The sequence below is a fragment of the Eriocheir sinensis genome, chromosome 1 (genome assembly GCF_024679095.1).
Source record: "Eriocheir sinensis breed Jianghai 21 chromosome 1, ASM2467909v1, whole genome shotgun sequence".
NCBI lineage: Eukaryota > Metazoa > Arthropoda > Malacostraca > Decapoda > Varunidae > Eriocheir > Eriocheir sinensis.
The window spans coordinates 1,982,565-2,002,065 of NC_066509.1; the positions used below are offsets into that span (position 1 = coordinate 1,982,565).

General features: G+C 45.2%; 2 long non-coding RNA genes across 2 annotated transcripts; both read left to right on the forward strand.

The window, feature by feature from the left end:
* The first annotated feature begins 9,014 nt into the window (after positions 1–9,014).
* LOC127003780 (uncharacterized) lies at positions 9,015–16,389 on the forward strand. Its single transcript, XR_007757401.1, has 3 exons — positions 9,015–9,219; positions 14,759–14,837; positions 15,030–16,389. It is a non-coding gene; the product is annotated as an uncharacterized LOC127003780 (long non-coding RNA).
* A 148-nt stretch (positions 16,390–16,537) lies between these two features.
* Positions 16,538–18,603, forward strand: LOC127003820 (uncharacterized). Its single transcript, XR_007757438.1, has 4 exons — positions 16,538–17,601; positions 17,808–18,112; positions 18,163–18,412; positions 18,492–18,603. It is a non-coding gene; the product is annotated as an uncharacterized LOC127003820 (long non-coding RNA).
* The last annotated feature ends 898 nt before the right edge of the window (positions 18,604–19,501 follow it).

Genomic DNA, 19,501 nt, shown 5'->3' on the forward strand with positions numbered 1-19,501 from the left:
GCACACACACACACACACACACACACACACGTGCGTTTAACTAGCCCGTATAATATTTTGACAGCTCCTGGGGTGTGGTGTCATCTGCCATCCCATATCGTGAGAGTCGTGAGACATCCCATATCTTTATTTTATCATCGCGGAACCCAAAATTTACTATCATGGAATGACTAAGTGAAGCAGCTAAGTGTAAAAAAAAAGTACTAATGAGGACTTAATCAAATAGCGATGCAAGGCTTATTAGGTCACAAGAAGAAGAAGAAGAGTGATGGTTGATATCCTCGTTACACACACACACACACACACACACACACACACACACACACACACACACATATACACACACACAGATACGTCATCATTTGCTTTCGTAATAAAATAAGTAAACTTGGGTGGGACAGACCCCGACAAGCAGACGACAATTAAAAGACACGGTACCTTGTCGAAATTCATGTATGTGTTCAGGATGGGATGTCTCACGATACCCGGATGTCTCATGACGCCACATCCTGGGCTTACACGACATTCAAAGTGGCCGTTAACACACACACACACACACACACACACACACTACTATTACTACTACTACTACTACGTACTACTAATAATAATATTACTTTTTTTATTATTACTACTACTACTACTACTACTACTAATAATAATAATAATAATAATAATAATATTACTTTTACTATTACTACTTTTACTACTACTACTACTACTAGTAGTAGTAGTAGTAGTAGTAGTACTACTACTACTACTACTACCATCACTACTACTATTACCTCCACTGCTATAACTATTGGTGCTGCTACTACTACTGCTACCATTATTACTACTGCAACTACTAATTCTGATACCACTACTACTACTACTACTACCTCTGTCTTTGCTAATTATTCGACTACCACTACTACTACTACTACTACTACTACTTCTACAACTACTACTACTATAATATAATCAGTATTTCACCTTTGTATATATAACCATAATTAGACACTTATTATTGTCTAGTTCCACGTCGCATCCATAATTAATTCATGTCTGTCAGGGAGGACCGTGGCTAATGTTAACATGAATATGTGTAGGGGAGAGCCGGTATGATTCGGACACTTTTTAGAAAAATATTTTTAGAAAAAGAAGTTTAAGAAGTAGTGTAATTTTGTTGATCTCAAAATGTTCCTCCATCATTTGGCTCTTTAGGCTGCTAATATGATACTCGAGATCGTAGCTATTTCCAGTTTTCAGATGTAGGTGATGAAAGACAAGTTTCTAAATCGTCCGAACCATCCCCGCCCGTGGTGATGGTTCGGCCGGGGAGGTGGGATGGTACGGACACTCATAATACTCGCCATAATATTAATATAACTTGTTTGATTGGCTAATAAACAAGATCATATCTACTACAAAACATTTGTATAAGGACAAAAGTATCCTCTCAATATTTAGAGGGGAAAAAAATAAAAGGAGAACTACAAGAAATATCTCAAAAATTTTGGTAATATGGCTTCCTTCTCTTCTAACAAGCATAATATCTGAGTATAAATCAACCAAATTAACCTTGTTATAACCGTTGCAACACCTATAGTGTTTAAATTCATATAAATTTAATAAAAATCATGAAAAAATCAACCGTCCGAATCATCACGACTCTATAAAAAGCAAATGTGTGGTCACACTCCTTTTCCAGCACGAGGCTTCACGGGTGATCGTGTTATACGGCAACACCTTCGCCGGGCATCGCTGCGTCACCGAAATAATTTACATCTCGCTAATTGGCACGTTTTTTATGTGAGAGCTTACGATACACCCTGAAAATATTACATACGAGATGGAAAAAAACATAAAATAGGACTTGCATCGAAAGTAACATCTCTGAGGGCTTGGTTGTCCCTTTGTGGGCCAAGGCAACAAAGTTTTGCACATTCACACAAAATCTCGCAGCACTCACTCCCATACACTTTACAATAAGTGTTATGGCCGGACCATCCCACTGTCCGAATCATCACCGCTCTCCCCTATATGGATAGCAATGTAATATATATGATTAGCGATACACGTTAACTTACTTACTTAACTCTCACACACACACACACGACTCTCACACACACACACACACACGACCCTTAACTATAGGCCTGCTCCGCCCCCTCCAATAGGCAAACAAGCGAACTACACGGAACAACTATCACTAACTATCACTCCGCGCCCTTCCTTTCTCCACCCTGTACCTCCCGGTTCCTCCCCAGAGCGCTCAGTCCAACACAAACCACCTCGTCGGTAGGAGTGTCCGTCCATCCTCGTTCCTGGTGTGTTGGTGACGGGAACTCTTCGCCTGAACCCGCTGCGTAAATGTTGGACTCGATTCGAATCCCGCCTTCACCTACAAGTCCCGTCCTTAACAAAAACCGTAGGGGAGAGCGGTGATGATTCGGACAGTGGGATGTGTGGTTGTGGTGGCTATAGGGATGTGTGGTTGTGGTGACGATTGGTGAAAAAAATTTGGTGCAGTCTGAATTTACTTGTCTACATTTGAGTTTTAAGCCATTGTTCCTCGCTCGCAAAGTGTCATCGATCATAAACAGTTTTGTTCTGCCTACATTCGTGGAACCATTAAGTATTTTAAAACATTCGATCAGTTTTCCTCGGAGGCGATGTTTCTCAAGAGAGAACATGTTAAGGGTGGAAAGCCTTTCTTCGTAGGACGAGAGAGAGAGAGAGAGAGAGGCTTCTTCTTCTTTTGACCTGTGCCACTTTGTATCGCTTCTTAGGTCCTCCTTCTTTCGTTCCGCTTTTCTTTTTCACTTCTACACACTTTTCAGTATATATCACTTTCTTAAGCACTTCATCCTGAAACTTAGGTTTTCTGTCCTTTTCTTTTCCAGATTTATTTGCCTATGTGCTTTGCTATTTTCCACTAGTACACTTTTCAGATCTTTTTTTCCAAACACATGCCAAGAAAATTTTTGTGTGAGGTATTAATTTCACTGCTTCCTCCTTACTGCCATATAGTCCTAACACGGTACTTACTCCTCCGTCTTCCTCCTCCAATCTGCTATGCCACTCCTCTTCCCCAATAATTTCCACTACTGATGCCAATAGCCTTTGCCTCTCCTCTTCATACCTGTCACAGGCCACTATCAGGTGCTCTATTGTTTCCTTTTCCCCTATACACAAGCTACAGTTTTGGTCCTGCTCGTCTCTGCTTCTCCCCTTCTAGAGTTCCAGACCTTGCCTTGAACAGCAGCTTACTCCCCCAGTCTCCCCGGTACCAATTTTCTCTTTCAGGCTTTTGTTTTCTCTTGTACCATTTTAAAGTCGACTTTTCTGCTGCTCCTGCTTGCCATTTTTCCAGGCCATTGGTGGCAATGCATTTCTTGATGTCCTTAACATTCATTCTGTTCCACTCATTTTCAAGATTTTCTCCTCTTCCATCTAGCTATTTCTTTTTTCCATGAGGATGTTGTTCTGTCCTCTGTTATCACCTTTTTTACCCATCTTTCTTCACTTAGTCCTTCGATTTTCGTCATAAATCCCATCTTGCCCTTTATAATTCTCTCCTTAAATGTACTCCATCCCATTTCTCCCCTTAAGGCCTCTACGGCTGTGCATCTAGGAGCACCCAGTCCCCATCTGCCCATGGTGTTCTGCACCTTTTCTAATCTTGCCAGGTCACCTTCCCTGTCCTGTTATTTCTGACCCGTACAGGCAGTATGGCACCGCTATCCCTTTCCACATACTCCTGCCTACCTCGTATTTATTAATAGTCCTGCTGCCTGCGTTCATGATCATGCCCACCATCCTCCTGGCTTTTCCTTCGTTTATTTTCCTTTGTTTCTCTCCTCCTACTCCTTCTTTGCTGACTTCCAATCCCAAGTATGTGTACTTCTCCACTCCCATCATTATGATGTTTCCCAGGACCCACTGGCTATTGACATTGTTGCTAAATTCTATGGCCTTACATTTCCTGGCACTGAATTTCATCTTCCACTCCCTCCCATACTCGTTGGTAATCCTCAGTAGCTCCTCCATATCTGCCTTGTTTTCTGCCATGAGTACAATGTCATCTGCATAAACTAAGCACCCAAGTTTTCTGTCTCCTACTTCTACTCCTTTTTCTGATTTTCTGATTTTCACCAGGAGTTCTTCTACATAAAAGTTTAACAATGTTGGTGACATCACACATCCCTGTCTCACTCCAACATTGTTCTCCGTCCAGTCCGTGGTGGTGTCTCCCAAAGTGAATTTTACCATATTTTCATTGTACATCTCCCTTATCACCTCTGCCACTTTGCTATCTATTCCAATGTGCTTTAACAATTTCATTAGCTTGCTTCTGTCCACTGTGTCATATGCCTTTTCAATATCTATAAATATCAGGTACAGCTCTTTTCCTTGCTTCTTATTTCTGTTTATTATTTCTTTAAGAACCAACACATTTTCCAGCCCTCCTCTTCCTTCTCTGAATCCACTCTGTTCTTCTCCCCACGCCTTGGATTCCTCTGCCCACATTTTCAGCTTTTCATTCAAGATTTTTCCAAATATCTTTGCCATGATGTTCATGACTGAAATGGGCCTATAATTTTCTATTTCCTCCTTAGGTTTCCCTCCTCCTTTGTGAATCAGTGTTACTCTGCTTCTTTTCCAGTCTTGTGGGATCACACCCTCCTCCAGTATTATTTGGAACATTTCATGCAGGATATGTTTGAGTCTTTCTCCATATTTTATAAATTCACCGAGCACTCCATCCGCTCCGCCTGCTTTTCCATTCTTTATACCTTTTAGTGCTTTTTCCACATCCTTCAGTTCAATTGTAACACCTCCCATTTCTTTTTGTCACTGTATATTGTTGGATCTCCTTTGGTCTTCCTCAGTGTTGGTCTGCACTATGCCCTCCAGTATCCCTCTATTGCCGTTCTTATCTCTTCATCATTGATGGTTTCTTTTCCCTCTATCCTCAGCTTCACTTTCTGGTTCGTTTCTCTACCTCTCAGGTTCCTCCGCAGTCTTTTCCATCCCTCTTTCTCTCTTTCTCTTGGAGGCATCTCGTTTAGTTTCTGAGCCTGCTCCTCCTCCCATATTGCTATCTTCTTACTCATCAGTATCTGTGTTTTCTTTTTCTCCTTCTTATAGGTGTCCCATGCCTCTTGCCATTTTTGTCTGTACTGTTCCCCTTGCTTCGTCATCATTTTGCTCAGGTCTCTCTGCTTCCTGTTCTCTTTTTTCCTGGTGCTCCATGCTTCTTCCACCTCTTTGTCCCACCATCCTTTTAGCCTTGTCTTCCCTTCTTTGAATCTTTTGTTTCCAACATTTTTCTTTGCTTCTTTTAGTATTGTTCTTTTTATTCTTTGTTCCCACTGGGTTATTGTTGCCTCCCCTTTCTCTCTGCATCCCTGCATTTGTTCATCCAGTCTCCTGCTATATGTCTCCAGTCAGCTTCTGATAAATTCCACTTTTCTCTCCATCGGGTCTTTTTTTCTCCCCTTTCTTTCTTCCCTTCACCACAGGTTACCCCTATCAGCACATGGTCTGAGATGTCAATTTCTTAATTTTGCAGATCAAGCACTTCTTTTTCATCACTTCTTCATTCACTAAAATGTAATCTATGGCTGACTCTGCACCTCTGTCTCTCCATGTAATAGTGTTTTCCAGTTCCCAGTTTTTAATTCTTAATTTTCTATTTTCTGCAAAATCCAGGATCATCATCCCATTTATGTTAGTTCTCTCATTATTGAGCCCAATGTGTCCGTTTAGATCTCCCATAATCACCCACTTCTCCTTGCCTATTTCCATGCCGATTTCTGTCATTAGATCAAATAGTTTCTTGTTTTCTTCATAGTTTTCTGGTCCCTCCACTCCTATATACACCACTGTGATCCACCACACTTCTTTCACATCCTTGATTTTTACCGTGATAATATCTCCTTTTCCATGAGTCAGCCTGTTTTCCATTTCTTTGCATAACTGCACTTCTGACATACTCCTGCCTTCTTTCTCCTTCATTATTACTCCCACGCCACCACCTTTCTTTTCTCCAACCTTCCTTCCTTTTCCTATGCATGTCCATCCTCCTTCTTCCCATTTGATGCTATTGTGCCAACCTGTCTCTCCTACTCCAACGACATCATACTCCTCTCCTTCCTTCAATACAGTTCTCCATTTTCCTTCGTTCCAACCCCTTGTATTAATGAAGGCCAATAGCATCTGTCCTTTCTGCGCCTTCTCCTATCTCACTCTTCCTCTTATTCCTTCCCTCTGCTGGGCCCATTCCACAATGTTCCACCCCATCCACCTTTTTCCCAGGTAGAGGTGAATGCCGTCCCTTCCCCACATTTCTCCCCAAGGCATTCCCTCCCACAGTTGTAGGCCATCACAGCTCCAGTCCTCTTGTTTCTCTATCAGTTTCTTGTTTATCCACTGTCTCTGTTCTTCGTATCTTGTTCTCTCCTTTCCCCACCTCTTTGTCAGGCCGATGATCAATGGCTTGTTTATAACTTTCTCTTTTAGCATTTCTACCACTTCTCTTATCATTCTTAGAGTTCTCCACTCGCCCACTTCCTCCAGTTTGTTTCCCCCTCCTTCCACCACCACTAAGTCCTCCTGCCCAAGGTGTAGGTAACAGATTCTCGTGTCATATGGAATGCCTCCTACATCTCCTGTGTGTTGCCTCCCCCCACACCCAGGAGCTGCCGTGATGAAGGCCTGGACTCGTGGGGGAGCGCGCCTGTGTCCTGCCTCCCCCCACACCCAGGAACTGCCGTGACGAAGGCCTGACTCATGGGGGAGCGCACCTGTGTCCTGCTTCCCCCCACACCCAGGAGCTGCCGTGACGAAGGCCTTACTCGTGGGGGAGCTCGCCTGTGTCCTGCTTCCCCCCACACCCAGGAGCGGAGGCCTGACACATTGGGCGACCGCTCTGATAACAACCTCAAAACTGGAGACTGGAATGCCGGGCCAGGAGGGGGAGACATCACGAGGAGTCACAGAGAGATAGGTCAATTTAGGTCAAGAAATGCTGTATAAAGGACATAAGGAGTCACTATAATAGCAGCGATGATACTATGCTTGGTTCAGTGTGTTAGTGAGGATAGATTATCGTTGGTAGAGCGGGGCACCACCTCAGTGTAATATATCAAGTTATTTATATTTCAGCAACACTTACAAGTTAACTCATCCCTTTCCCTTCAAGCAATAGTTCTTACACCTTTAATTTAATGATTGAATGTTTCCTTCCTTCACTTTTCATTTCCTCGTTTTCTCTTTAACCCATTTTCTCTAATTCTTCGTTTTTCTTCAGTTTTCTCTCTCATCCATTCTCTCTCCTCCTCCTCCTCCTCTGTATCTTTATTCCGTCCTTTCTTTTAATGTCTAAGTTATCTTTTGCTTGATGTTCTTTCTGGTGGTCAAATCTTGCATCTCATTTCCTATCGTCCATTCTCTCTCTTTCCTCCTCATAATACAGTTCCTTCTATTCTCCTTTCTCCTTTATTCTTTTTTCACTTTTCCTCCTTTTCCATTCCTTTTCCCCAACTTTCCTCCTCTTTCCTCATCTATTCTTCCTTCATCTCCTCCTCCTTTTTCTCCTTTCACTCCTCCTCCTCCTCTGTCTGTTTATCTTCATCCCTTCCTTCCTTTTAATTAATGTCTAAGTTATCTTTTTGCTTGAGGTTCCTTCTAGTGTGTTTGTGGTGCCCGGCTCTCCTCACTAGTTTGTTTTGTCACTGTATAATTGTCAGTCCTAGTTTACTTTGTCACTGTATAATTGTCAGTCCTAGTTTGTTTTGAGACTGTATAATTGTCAGTCCTAGTTTGTTTTGAGACTGTATAATTGTCAGTCCTAGTTTGTTTTGTTACTGTATAATTGTCAGTCCTAGTTTGTTTTGAGACTGTATAATTGTCAGTCCTAGTTTGTTTTGTTACTGTATAATTGCCAGTCCTAGTTTGTTTTGAGACTGTATAATTGTCAGTCCTAGTTTGTTTTGTCACTGTATAATTGTCAGTCCCAGCCAGGCGCCTCTTCCATGTAAAGATATCGGCAGCTTCAAGCCTTGCCGATATCTCAATCCGTACGTGAATGTAAATTAACTGAAATTCTAGTTAATGTCTGCATGGTGCTCTCTCTCATAATGCTTCTTTAAATTTTCAGTCACTTAACTTCCGGGTTTAGTAATATATTTTGCCATGAGTTAACTCCCCGTGATGGCCAGTTTCATGTAATATATATAAGTAATTTGCCTTTTGCATGGCTGTAATTCTGCATCCGTGTCTAAGGCCCAGTTTCACAGTTCCTCATGATGGGTTAGTAAGCTCCGAAACCATTCCCAGAGCCTTCGAAATTTCCTTGTACGGTGTCTGGAGTTTATATTCAAGTTCACAAGTTTGACAAGACTATTCAGGAAAGGTCTGGTGTGTTTATGCTACGAAGGAAAGGTTGGAGAAGGGAGATTGGGAGAGGAGTGAGCCGAGATGGTGTTTATATTCAAGTTCACAAGTTTGACGAGACTATACAGGAAAGGTCTTGTGTGTTTATGGTACGAAGGAAAGGGAGGAGAAGGGAGATGAGATTGGGAGACGAGTGAGCCGAGATCCTGTTTATATTCAAGTTCACAAATTTGACAAGACTATACAGGAAAAGCTGTGTTTATGATATGAAGGAAAGGGAAGGGAGATGAGATTGAGAGACAAGTAAGCTGAGATGGTGTTTATATTCAAGTTCACAAATTTGACAACACAATACAGGAAAAGCTCTGTGTATTTAGTGTGTCATAGAAGACTGCGCCATTTAGAACAGTATGGGATTCTATAGCTTGGTTCGGGAGTGTTACAAAGACCATGATGGACTGTGGAAGCGGCCCTTAATGTTCCCTTTTCTAATATGCTTCTCTGTTTTTGCAGGATGCCGCGGACGGACCATGCAGAGGACTCATCGCGACGACACCAACGGTTTGGTTAAGTGGGTTCTCTTGTGTGCGTCTTTGTGTGAATGGCAGGCCTGTCGATGATTGTGTGTGTGTGCGTTGGCGTTATGCCTTCGCACTATTATTTTGTTAGGATGTATTTTTTTGTGTGTGAACTTTTTGCACGTAATCTTTTTTTATACCCATAGCTAGCGTTTGTTTGTGTAGCTGTGTTCCGGGAGATGGGCGCCGGGGGACATGGGCTGGGGGGAGCGCACGTGACCTCCTCTGTCCGTGACCTCTTCAGCTGGGGAGACCGGTAAGCATTTTGATATAGTTGTGTGGATAATGGATATTGTTTTTTACAGCTAAAGAAACCGCTCTAGGGCAACAAGAAAATAGGTTTATAAAAAGCCTGTTAACCCCTTCCCGGCGGCAGGGGAGACATATGTTCTACCCCCCAAAAAATAGGTTTAAAAATAGCCTGTTAACCCCTTCCCGGTGGCAGGGGAGACATATGTTCTACCCCCCAAAAAATAGGTTTAAAAATAGCCTGTTAACCCCTTCCCGGCGGCAGGGGAGACGTATGTACAACCCCCCCAAAAAATAGTCTGTATAGACGCTGTTGATGTTCATCTGTAGTGCGGCCTGATGAACGAGCCTCCCATAACCCACTCAGCCAGTGGGGTACCTCTTTGGCCGACTCGGTAAGGAGTGGCTCTCCCGTCACGCTGGTCGCAGGTTCAATCCCAGGCAGCCGGGGCATACCCTCTCCCTGTTGTGATTAATTTCCCATGTGTTTCAATACACGCAGAGGACGTGTGGGACCGAGAGAGTAATAGAAAAAAGAGAATAGAAAATCTCGTCATTAAACATCCATATGTGTGTATAGATTCCCCGCAAGTGGGCATTCCAGAGTGACGTTTCTATATCGACTCTGCCGCAAAACTGAACAAACATTTACATCTATATATAGATGTTATTTAACCATTTCGTTGCTAAGCGCTCGCAACGAGACTATCCCCTCAGGTGCGCTCGGACACCCCAGCAGGGGAAGGGAATCTCTCTTAACCGCTGTATCTCACAAACTATTCATCACAGTTTCAAAACAAAACCATCAATGGAAAGAGGAGGCCAAGATCTATAAGATTCAGTAATGTAAGCCTCTCCTGCGAACATACAGGCACGTTCAGGGGGTGTTGCCTGTGAAGACGTACATTTCTACGTGCGCGACGGTCAGCCGTAAGGCAACTACTGTAGATCTCTTGATGATGGGGTGCTGGCAGGGCAGTATTGACAGCTGAAAAATGTACAACTATTTGGTCAAAGAATCCGTCAGGTGAAGCTATGTAAAAATTTTGCTATATTGGACAAGAACATCCACCAGTTGCTCGTCCGTAGATTTGCCGCGCTGGGCTGACATGATTTTCCACCAAGTTTAGTATAAAACACACTCAATTGGCAATCCTGTGTTGTGAGAATTAGTGCTGGAACACACTCATACGCGGGAGATTTGAGTGCGGCTGGATGTCGCAGTGAGCGTTTAGCACCACCAGCAAAGACGCCTAACGCCCGCTGCAAGCGTTTAGCAATGAAAGGGTTAAGTTAGACTGGTTATATGTATATTGATACATTTAAATGAAGGTTTAGAGTGTAACCACTGATGGTACATGAGTCAGGATCATCAAAATCATCCAAAAAAATCAGCACCTATATCCTCGGCTACTAAAGGAGTCATTTCCTCCGGCTCAAGAGGTCTCTTTCTCCCTGACATGATAGACTATGATAATAAAAGAAACTAGGAAAAAATGCAAAAGTTCCCGGTGTCAGCTGATGTGCGTTGCATATCCCACAAGGCACAAGGGTGACTGTCCTTCAGAGGCAATGTCGGCAAGTGTCCAGGGGGTTGAGATGTCCAATGGCGATTTATTTTGTTAATTTTGTCAGTAGTAAGGAATCTTCTATTTTTTTATTCTATTTATTATTTTTTTTACGTTGCTGCCTATTGCGCTGGCAGGCATCTTCCCGGTCGGGCCTGATGGTCGGCCCAGCCCGTTCTAGTGCAGGCGAGTGTTTATAGTGGCGCCATGCTGCTATCTAATGTGGGCAAATGAGAGCAAACGTCTATACACTGACGCGCCGACAAAAAGTCCCAATTTCCAAACGTCACTATATAGATCCTCTGCTGGGAAGGCCTTAACCCGTGGGCGTCGGCAACGGGAAAGCCGAGAAGTGGCCTAGAAAAGTCAACATCACACAGCATTTTGAGACACAGAAAAGAGCATGGAACGTACATCAGAGTACCTTTTTTTATTTATTTATTTATTTATTATTATTATTTTTTTTTTTTACATCGTTGCCTGTTGCGCCGGTAGGCATCTTCCTGGTGGGGCCTGATGGTCGGCCCAGCCCGTTCTGGCGCAGGCGAGTGTTTATAGTGGCGCCATCTTGCTCCTCTCATAACCACAAAGCCATTAAGAATATTTCCTTCTGCTCAAACTCCATTCTGTTTGTGTGGTGTTTGTCACAAAATAAACAGTCTTGTGGCATCTAGCTGAGAGTCACTTGTTGTCAAATGCAGAGAATTTGACAAGTGGTTACTGTGTGGATAGCTAATTCAGTCTGCCATGACCTTACAGCACCACCCATGACAAAAAGCCCACCTCAAGATCACTCACCCACCACAATGACCCGGGGCATGCATGGTGGGTTGCGCTGTGCCACCATCGCCTAGAATTAGCTCGAATTGTGGGTTTTGTGGCAAGCCCATTTTAGGATCCACCGTACCACAGCCATGACTCGTGAAAGCCCAGAAAAGGGTCTGCCGATGTTCTTGGGTTAATCGCTGCTCCTTCAGAAACAAAAGTTATGAGCGGCTGAAAGGGAGGTCAGTTTCGGGAGGAGAGGCGTCTCGATACGTCATTCCTCGTGAGAGAATTCAAGTCGAAGGCAGGAGGAGATATAGACACAGGAAGGGTGCCCCAGAGTTTACCAGTGTAAGGGATGAAAGAATGAAGATGTTGGTTAACTCTTGCATAATGGGTTTGGACAGTATAGGGATGAAAGAGTGGAGATGCTGGTTGACTCTTGCATAATGGGTTTGGACAGTACAGGGATGAAAGAATGAAGATGTTGGTTAACTCTTGCATAATGGGTTTGGACAGTATAGGGATGAAAGAGTGGAGATGCTGGTTGACTCTTGCATAATGGGTTTGGACAGTACAGGGATGAAAGAATGAAGATGTTGGTTAACTCTTGCATAATGGGTTTGGACAGTATAGGGATGAAAGAGTGGAGATGCTGGTTGACTCTTGCATAATGGGTTTGGACAGCACAGGGATGAAAGAATGAAGATGCTGGTTAACTCTTGCATAATGGGTTTGGACAGTATAGGGATGAAAGAGTGGAGATGCTGGTTGACTCTTGCATAATGGGTTTGGACAGCACAGGGATGAAAGAATGAAGATGCTGGTTAACTCTTGCATAAGGGGTTTGGACAGTATAGGGATGAAAGAGTGGAGATGCTGGTTAACTCTTGCATAATGGGTTTGGACAGTATAGGGATGAAAGAGTGGAGATGCTGGTTGACTCTTGCATAATGGGTTTGGACAGCACAGGGATGAAAGAATGAAGATGCTGGTTAACTCTTGCATAATGGGTTTGGACAGTATAGGGATGAAAGAGTGGAGATGCTGGTTGACTCTTGCATAATGGGTTTGAACAGCACAGGGATGAAAGAATGAAGATGCTGGTTAACTCTTGCATAAGGGGTTTGGACAGTATAGGAATGAAAGAGTGGAGATGCTGGTTAACTCTTGCATAATGGGTTTGGACAGTATAGGGATGAAAGAGTGGAGATGCTGGTTGACGCTTGCATAATGGGTTTGGACAGCACAGGGATGAAAGAATGAAGATGCTGGTTAACTCTTGCATAATGGGTTTGGACAGTATAGGGATGAAAGAGTGGAGATGCTGGTTAACTCTTGCATAAGGGGTTTGGACAGTACAGGGTACATGTAACAATATTTGTATACGTGTGAAAATTGATTTAAATGAGTATATAATGTTAGTAATTGCAAAAATGATTATATATGCATAATAGAGGAGATAAGTGATGATTTGACCATTTTTAGTTAAGAAAAATTCAGTTAAGTACGTGAGAGATAGCGATGGAATTTATACATTCTTAAAAATACTTAAAACTACTTATCCTCCCTAATTTCTACCTTTCCTGTACTTAATTAAATTTTGGCATTACAATTTTGTTGACCTTAACCCGGTGGTGGTGGTAGCAGCAGGGGTCATGTTTCTTAATGGTCCCTCCAAGCGAGAAAAATGAGAAAAATTACCCCGCTCACAAACCATTTCATAATGTATATCAAAGCATTTGTGATCAGTTTAGGTATCATCTATTTTGGGGAGTTTCAATCATGGCACAAATTTGGCCCGTCGCTGCTACACGGTAAAGCCACAAATTTGGCCCGTCGCTGCTACACGGTAAAGCCACAAATTATAGCCGGGAGCATTCTGGACCATCTAGAAAAGCATAATTTAATTCATGATTCACAACACCTACACTAAAGTAATCGAGGCAGTTGACCGAGATGAAAACTGTGACATATTGTATCTAGATTTCAGTAAAGCGTTCGACAAAGTTCCCCATCACCGGCTATTACTAAAATTACAGGCTCACGGCGTAGCTGGTAAAGTTTTGAACTGGATCAGGGCGTGCCTCAGTGGTAGGAAGCAGAGAGTGCAAATCAATGGTAGGAAATCTGAATGGGGCAGTGTTACGAGTGGAGTCCCTCAGGGGTCGGTGCTGGGTCCTCTGCTTTTTATTATTTACATCAATGACTTGGACACAGGAATTAGTAGTGATGTCAACAAGTTCGCAGATGACACCAAGGTCGGTAGAGTAATCCAATCAGACAGGGACGCTAGCGTTCTCCAGGATGAGCTTGACAGACTATATGATTGGGCGGGGAAGTGGCAGATGGAATTCAATGTCGGGAAGTGTAGCATTCTGAGTGTTGGCAGGAATAACCCCTCACACAATTACTCCTTAAATGGCACTCCTCTAAGCAGGTCTGGGCGTGAGAGAGACTTAGGAGTCCTAGTGCTCAATGCATTCAGGCCAAAAATCGTGCCAACAGAGTACTTGGTTTCATCTCAAGGAGCGTGAGCAATAGGAGCGCTGAAGTCATCCTCAAACTTTACTTAGCACTAGTTAGACCTCATCTCGATTATGCAGTTCAGTTCTGGTCCCCCTACTATAGAATGGATATCAAGGTGTTAGAATCTGTACAGAGGAGGATGACAAAGATGATTCAGGGGGTGAGAAACTCGCCTTATGAAGACAGGCTGAAGCAGTTAAATCTACACTCTCTAGAAAGGCGAAGGTTGCGAGGAGACCTGATCGATGTTTATAAATGGATGAAGGGATTTAATGAAGAGGATGTCAATAAGATTTTGATAGTAAAAGAGCCAGGTAGGACGCGTGGCAATGGTTTTAAGTTAGACAAATTCAGATTCAACAAAGACATAGGCAAGAATTGGTTTACTAACAGAGTGGTGGATGAGTGGAACAGGCTTGGGGGCCATGTTGTGGGTGCCAATACCATAGATACATTCAAGAAGAGGTTAGATAAAGCCATGGCCTTGTATAGCCTAACCAGCCTATTTTTGGGGGGTTTAAATATCCTGGCACAAACTTGACCCATCGCTGCTACACGGCAAAGCCACAAACTTGGCCCGTCGCTGCTGCCGGGTTAATGGAGCAGCCACCTGTGTCTGAGCCGAGATGTCTGGATGTCTCCGCTGCTGCCTCTCCGCATGTCTGAGTCTCCCTGTACTTCCAGCGTGTTGCCCCGGCTGGAGAGACACGTCGATGGAGGTGGTAGCGTGTGTCGTCCCTTGCCTGTATCCTCTGGCGTCCAGGTAAACAATGATAATGATTTTGATAATACCAATAATAGTAATGAATATAACAATACCAATAACAGTAATGAAATGATAGTCGGTCAAATAACGAGATCATTAAACACTGTTGCTCTTGTATAATTTTCATAGTGTGTCTAATTCTCCGTCACGGTCTCCTGGGTTGTGTCTAAGTCGGTCTTGTTCTTTCAGAGGCGCGTAAGTGGAGAGCATCGGCGCAGCGCGGGAGCAGCACGTCAGGGTGTAGGGTGTTTGTTTAGCTGGTGTAGGGTGTTAGGGTGTTAGGTGTAACAACGGTTGGCTCTTTCACAGAACGGGTGTGATTCCGTTCTGCGTTTGAGTCTTCCACCTTCAGACGGTCTCCCTCTGAGATGTCTGAAGTTTTTTTTGTCGGTTTTCTCCGTAGGAGGAAGCCGGCTCTAGCTACTCTGGTCTCTCTTCCGGGGGCCAGAGCGGTCGGGCTCTGCTTGGCCAGGCGTTGCCTTTCGCGTTGTCTCCGCCGAAGTTTTGCCAGACTCTTCCGTAAGGTTGAGCCTGGCTTTTTTATTAGGTGGATCAGGCTGCCTTCTTCCAAGGAGTCTGATGGGAGTGGAGTCTTTTTTTTGGTGTATGTCTGTGGGTGCTCAGTGGGTAAGGGCGGGTGGGGTAGAATGGTTGGTGGGCTGGAAGTGGGTTGGGGGATGAACCTCCTGGGATTTGGGTTGTGTCGAGCCTTACCGCCTGGTGTGTTGGGTACACCTTCACGCCAGGGGGGGGGTGCCAAGACCATATCCATTTCCTGGTGCAGGGCGATTCCCCTTTCCCATGCTAACTGGCCCTCCTCCGTCTGCCTCCCCAAACCCCCGCTGAGTGCTTGTGTGTGTTATTTTTATTTAGGATGTCTATGCCTTTTTCCCGTGTGTTTATACCCAATAGCTAGCGTGTGTGTGTGTGGCAGTCCGGAGGCGCGAGGCAGCGAGGACATCACATCACGTCACTACGGTATATCCACGGTATTTGGTTTAGTGTGTGCTGTGTGTGTTTGTGTGTGTGATGGCAGGCCTGCCGTGTGTTTGACCTTTTGCTGTGTGTTGCTGTGTGACTGCTAGGATTTCATTTCTATGCATGTTTTTTTTCCCCATAACCCCCTTCCTCCCTAGCTCTTTAGCTGTTGTCCCTGGCGAGGCGCTGGGTGGATGCTGCCGGGCGATCAACGGCGGTGGCGGTGTGCAACGCGGGAGCAGCTGAGGTTTGGGTAGCACTACGGTGCAGGTTATGTAGGGTGTGTGAGTTTTTTTTTTGTGTGAGTGTCTTTTTTTTGTGTGGGGTGTTGGCGGGGGACTTAGCTAATCACTGTGTCAGGAAGGCATAGGCGTGGCTGTCTGTCCATCAGGCCGACGGGCGGGTGTGCCACCTGGCAGTCAGGCTAGCAGGTGACAGGCAAGCTATCTGGTGGTCAGGCTGTCAGTCGGGCCATCAGATAGGTAGGCAGGCCACCTTGCGGTCAGGTTGTCGGGCGGGCACGCCACCCTCGGTCAGGTAGGCAGGCAGCAGCGTCTACGCTGAGCCGTACGGCCACCGTCGCAAACGCACGGAACCGTGCGCTACGTTCCGCCGCACTGACGCCGTCGTACCTCTGCTCGCACGCTTGCGGGCGGGTGGCGGGGGCGATGGGCGATGGGCGGGCGGGCGACGTGGGAACGGGCGGACGGGTGGTCGGGCGGTTAGGAGTCGGAGCAACGCTTGAAAGACGCGCAGATAGATGTCAGATTCTCCCGTAGGGAGGTCTGGCAAGGTGATAGTTTAGGCGGCAGAGTTTTACGCGGGCCAGTCTGTGTTAGAGCTTTGTCGCCAGGGTAGCTCCTTCCGAGCTGCCCAAACTGAGGACCAGTTTTCCTCACATGAGGAGGCTGGTGGGGCCTAGGGTGTTAGGTGTTAGGGGTACGACGGTTGGCTCTTTCACAGAACGGGCGTTTTCCGTTCTGCGTTTGGGTCTGCCGCCTTTGGGCGTCTCCCTCTGAGATGTCGGTTAGGATTTCTTTTTTTTATATGTCCGTGTGTGTAACTGTTGCCTTTTAGCCTGTTGTGTTCCTGAGCAGCAGAAGAGGAGGCTGTGGTGATCCGCCCGATGCGGAAGGCTTCTGGGCCCTGTCGGCGGGGGCGCACCTCTCTGGCTGACTGGTTGAGGGAGGGCTGCTCGTCTGGCCGGCTGCAAGTTCAGTCCCAGGATTGAACCCATGGCTTGCCAGATGGAGGGCTGCTCCTTTGACCAGGTGGCCGGGGAGGCGCCCCCTCGCTGGGCGGGGTCTGGGGGCCCTCCGTCTTGGGGAGGTCGCTGCAGCAGGAGGAGGTAACTACCGCTGGTTTTGTAAGGCATTGTGGTTGAGAGCACCTTGCAGCTGTAACGCGAATTTCGTTCCGTAATAAACAATGTACCGCCATGCTGCCTGTCCTTCCTCCCTCCCAGCACTGTGTACGTCTGTGTGTGTGTGGCTTAATTCTCCCTCACTGCACTGTGCGTATGTCTGTGTGTGTGTGTTGCTCTGTCTCTGTCTCTCTCTCTCTCTCTCTCTGTCTCGGTCTCTCTCTGTCTGTCTCTCTATCTCTCAATCTCTCTGTGTCTTTCTCTCTCTCTCTAGTTAGTAAAGAACAGGCAACAAGAAACCTCCACGGCCGAGCTTCAACAACAGAACACCTCGTCACCGTTGATGAGGCTCCACGCCCCGGACCACAGCCATGTTAGCCTCGATAATAGTCCTCGGCGCACTTATTCTGAGACGTCCTGGTGAGTGAGTGCCCTAATTGCCTTCATGGATAATGTCACAGGTATCCAATGGTTCAGGTGTGATGTCAGATATTTTTGTTATTGTGTCGTAAATATCCAGTGATTATTTCCGAGTCGCTGAATGTTCATCGCACACAGTTTGTCTTTGAGTAAAAACACTGATTAATATCCATGATCAGTTAGGTTACAAACTCCCTCGATTTCAGACTGGAGAGCTACACAACACCGGTCATCCGCTGAGTGGTTGAATTCCTGGTCTACTGGCCCCTGGAGGAGTGGTCGATTGCCTGGTCTACCGTGGATATGAGTGGTTGATTCCCTGGTCTACCCCTGGATGACGCAGCTGTTCCTATGCAGGGGAAGACTCACACAAGTGATAAGGTAAGGTTTTAATGGCTGGGTTTACAAGAGGTTTTAATTGCTGGGTTTACAAGAGGTTTTAATAGCTGGGTTTACAAGAGGTTTTAATGGCTGGGTTTACAAGAGGTTTTAATGGCTGGGTTTACAAGAGGTTTTAATGGCTGGGTTTACAAAAAGTTTTAATGGCTGGGTTTACAAGAGGTTTTAATGGCTGGGTTTACAAGAGGTTTTAATGGCTGGGTTTACAAGAGGTTTTAATGGCTGGGTTTACAAGAGGTTTTAATAGCTGGGTTTACAAGAGGTTTTAATAGCTGGGTTTACAAGAGGTTTTAATGGCTGGGTTTACAAGAGGTTTTAATGGCTGGGTTTACAAGAGGTTTTAATGGCTGGGTTTACAAGAGGTTTTAATGGCTGGGTTTACAAGAGGTTTTAATGGCTGGGTTTACAAGAGGTTTTAATGGCTGGGTTTACAAGAGGTTTTAATAGCTGCATGGGTTTACATGATGTTTTAATAGCTGGGTTTACAAGAGGTTTTAATAGCTGCATGGGTTTACATGATGTTTTAATAGCTGCATGGGTTTACATGATGTTTTAATAGCTGGGTTTACAAGAGGTTTTAATAGCTGCATGGGTTTACAAGAGGTTTTAATAGCTGCATGGGTTTACATGATGTTTTAATAGCTGGGTTTACAAGAGGTTTTAATAGCTGGGTTTACAAGAGGTTTTAATAGCTGCATGGGTTTACAAGAGGTTTTAATGGCTGGGTTTACAAGAGGTTTTAATAGCTGGGTTTACATGAGGCTTTAATGGCAAATATCTACTGAATGTTGCTGTGTTATGTATCTTGACATGCTCTCAGGGTAAGGAGTGTTCTGATATGGTGCCTTCCCCCCCCCCCAGCACCTGTCGAACCTGGAGACTCCCCCCTGGGCCTGACGGTGGAGCTGTGGGCCCTGCACCAGACCCCCACACCACCCACAGCAGGGGCAGGGCGTTGAGACTCCCCCCACAGGCTAAGACAGGGAGGGACTTGAAGATCCGAGTTTTTGTCATCTGCACAGGAGTTGACACATGGTATTTGGGAGCAGCGAGCAGCGGCCTTTTTATTTTTTTAATATAGTTTCGTTTTTTGTGTGTGCCTTTGAGCTGTCTCCTTTGTTGTAGAAAAAAAATACTTGACAAGGCTTTCATAGGTGTTTATGCGCCCAGCAGCCTTATACACAGGGCCGCCTATGTCGGGACTCTATAGTACGCACCTCTTTGGCCGACTGGTTAAGGAGTGTCTCTCCCGTCTTGGTGGTCGCAGGTTCGATCCCCGGCGCCGGCAAAACCTTTCCTTGTCTGGATTACTTTCTCGTGTGTTTCGTAACACGTGGTATTCGTATGGAGTTAAAGTAAAGAGAAAATTCGGGCGCTACAAGAGAAAACATTTGAAGACAAGGAGTGCCGTTGGAAAGGCAAACACCCCGAACACCACCTGTGAAACTGTGATCAGCTGACCTCAGTGACGCACGCCCGGAACGGCCGCCCAACGCAAATG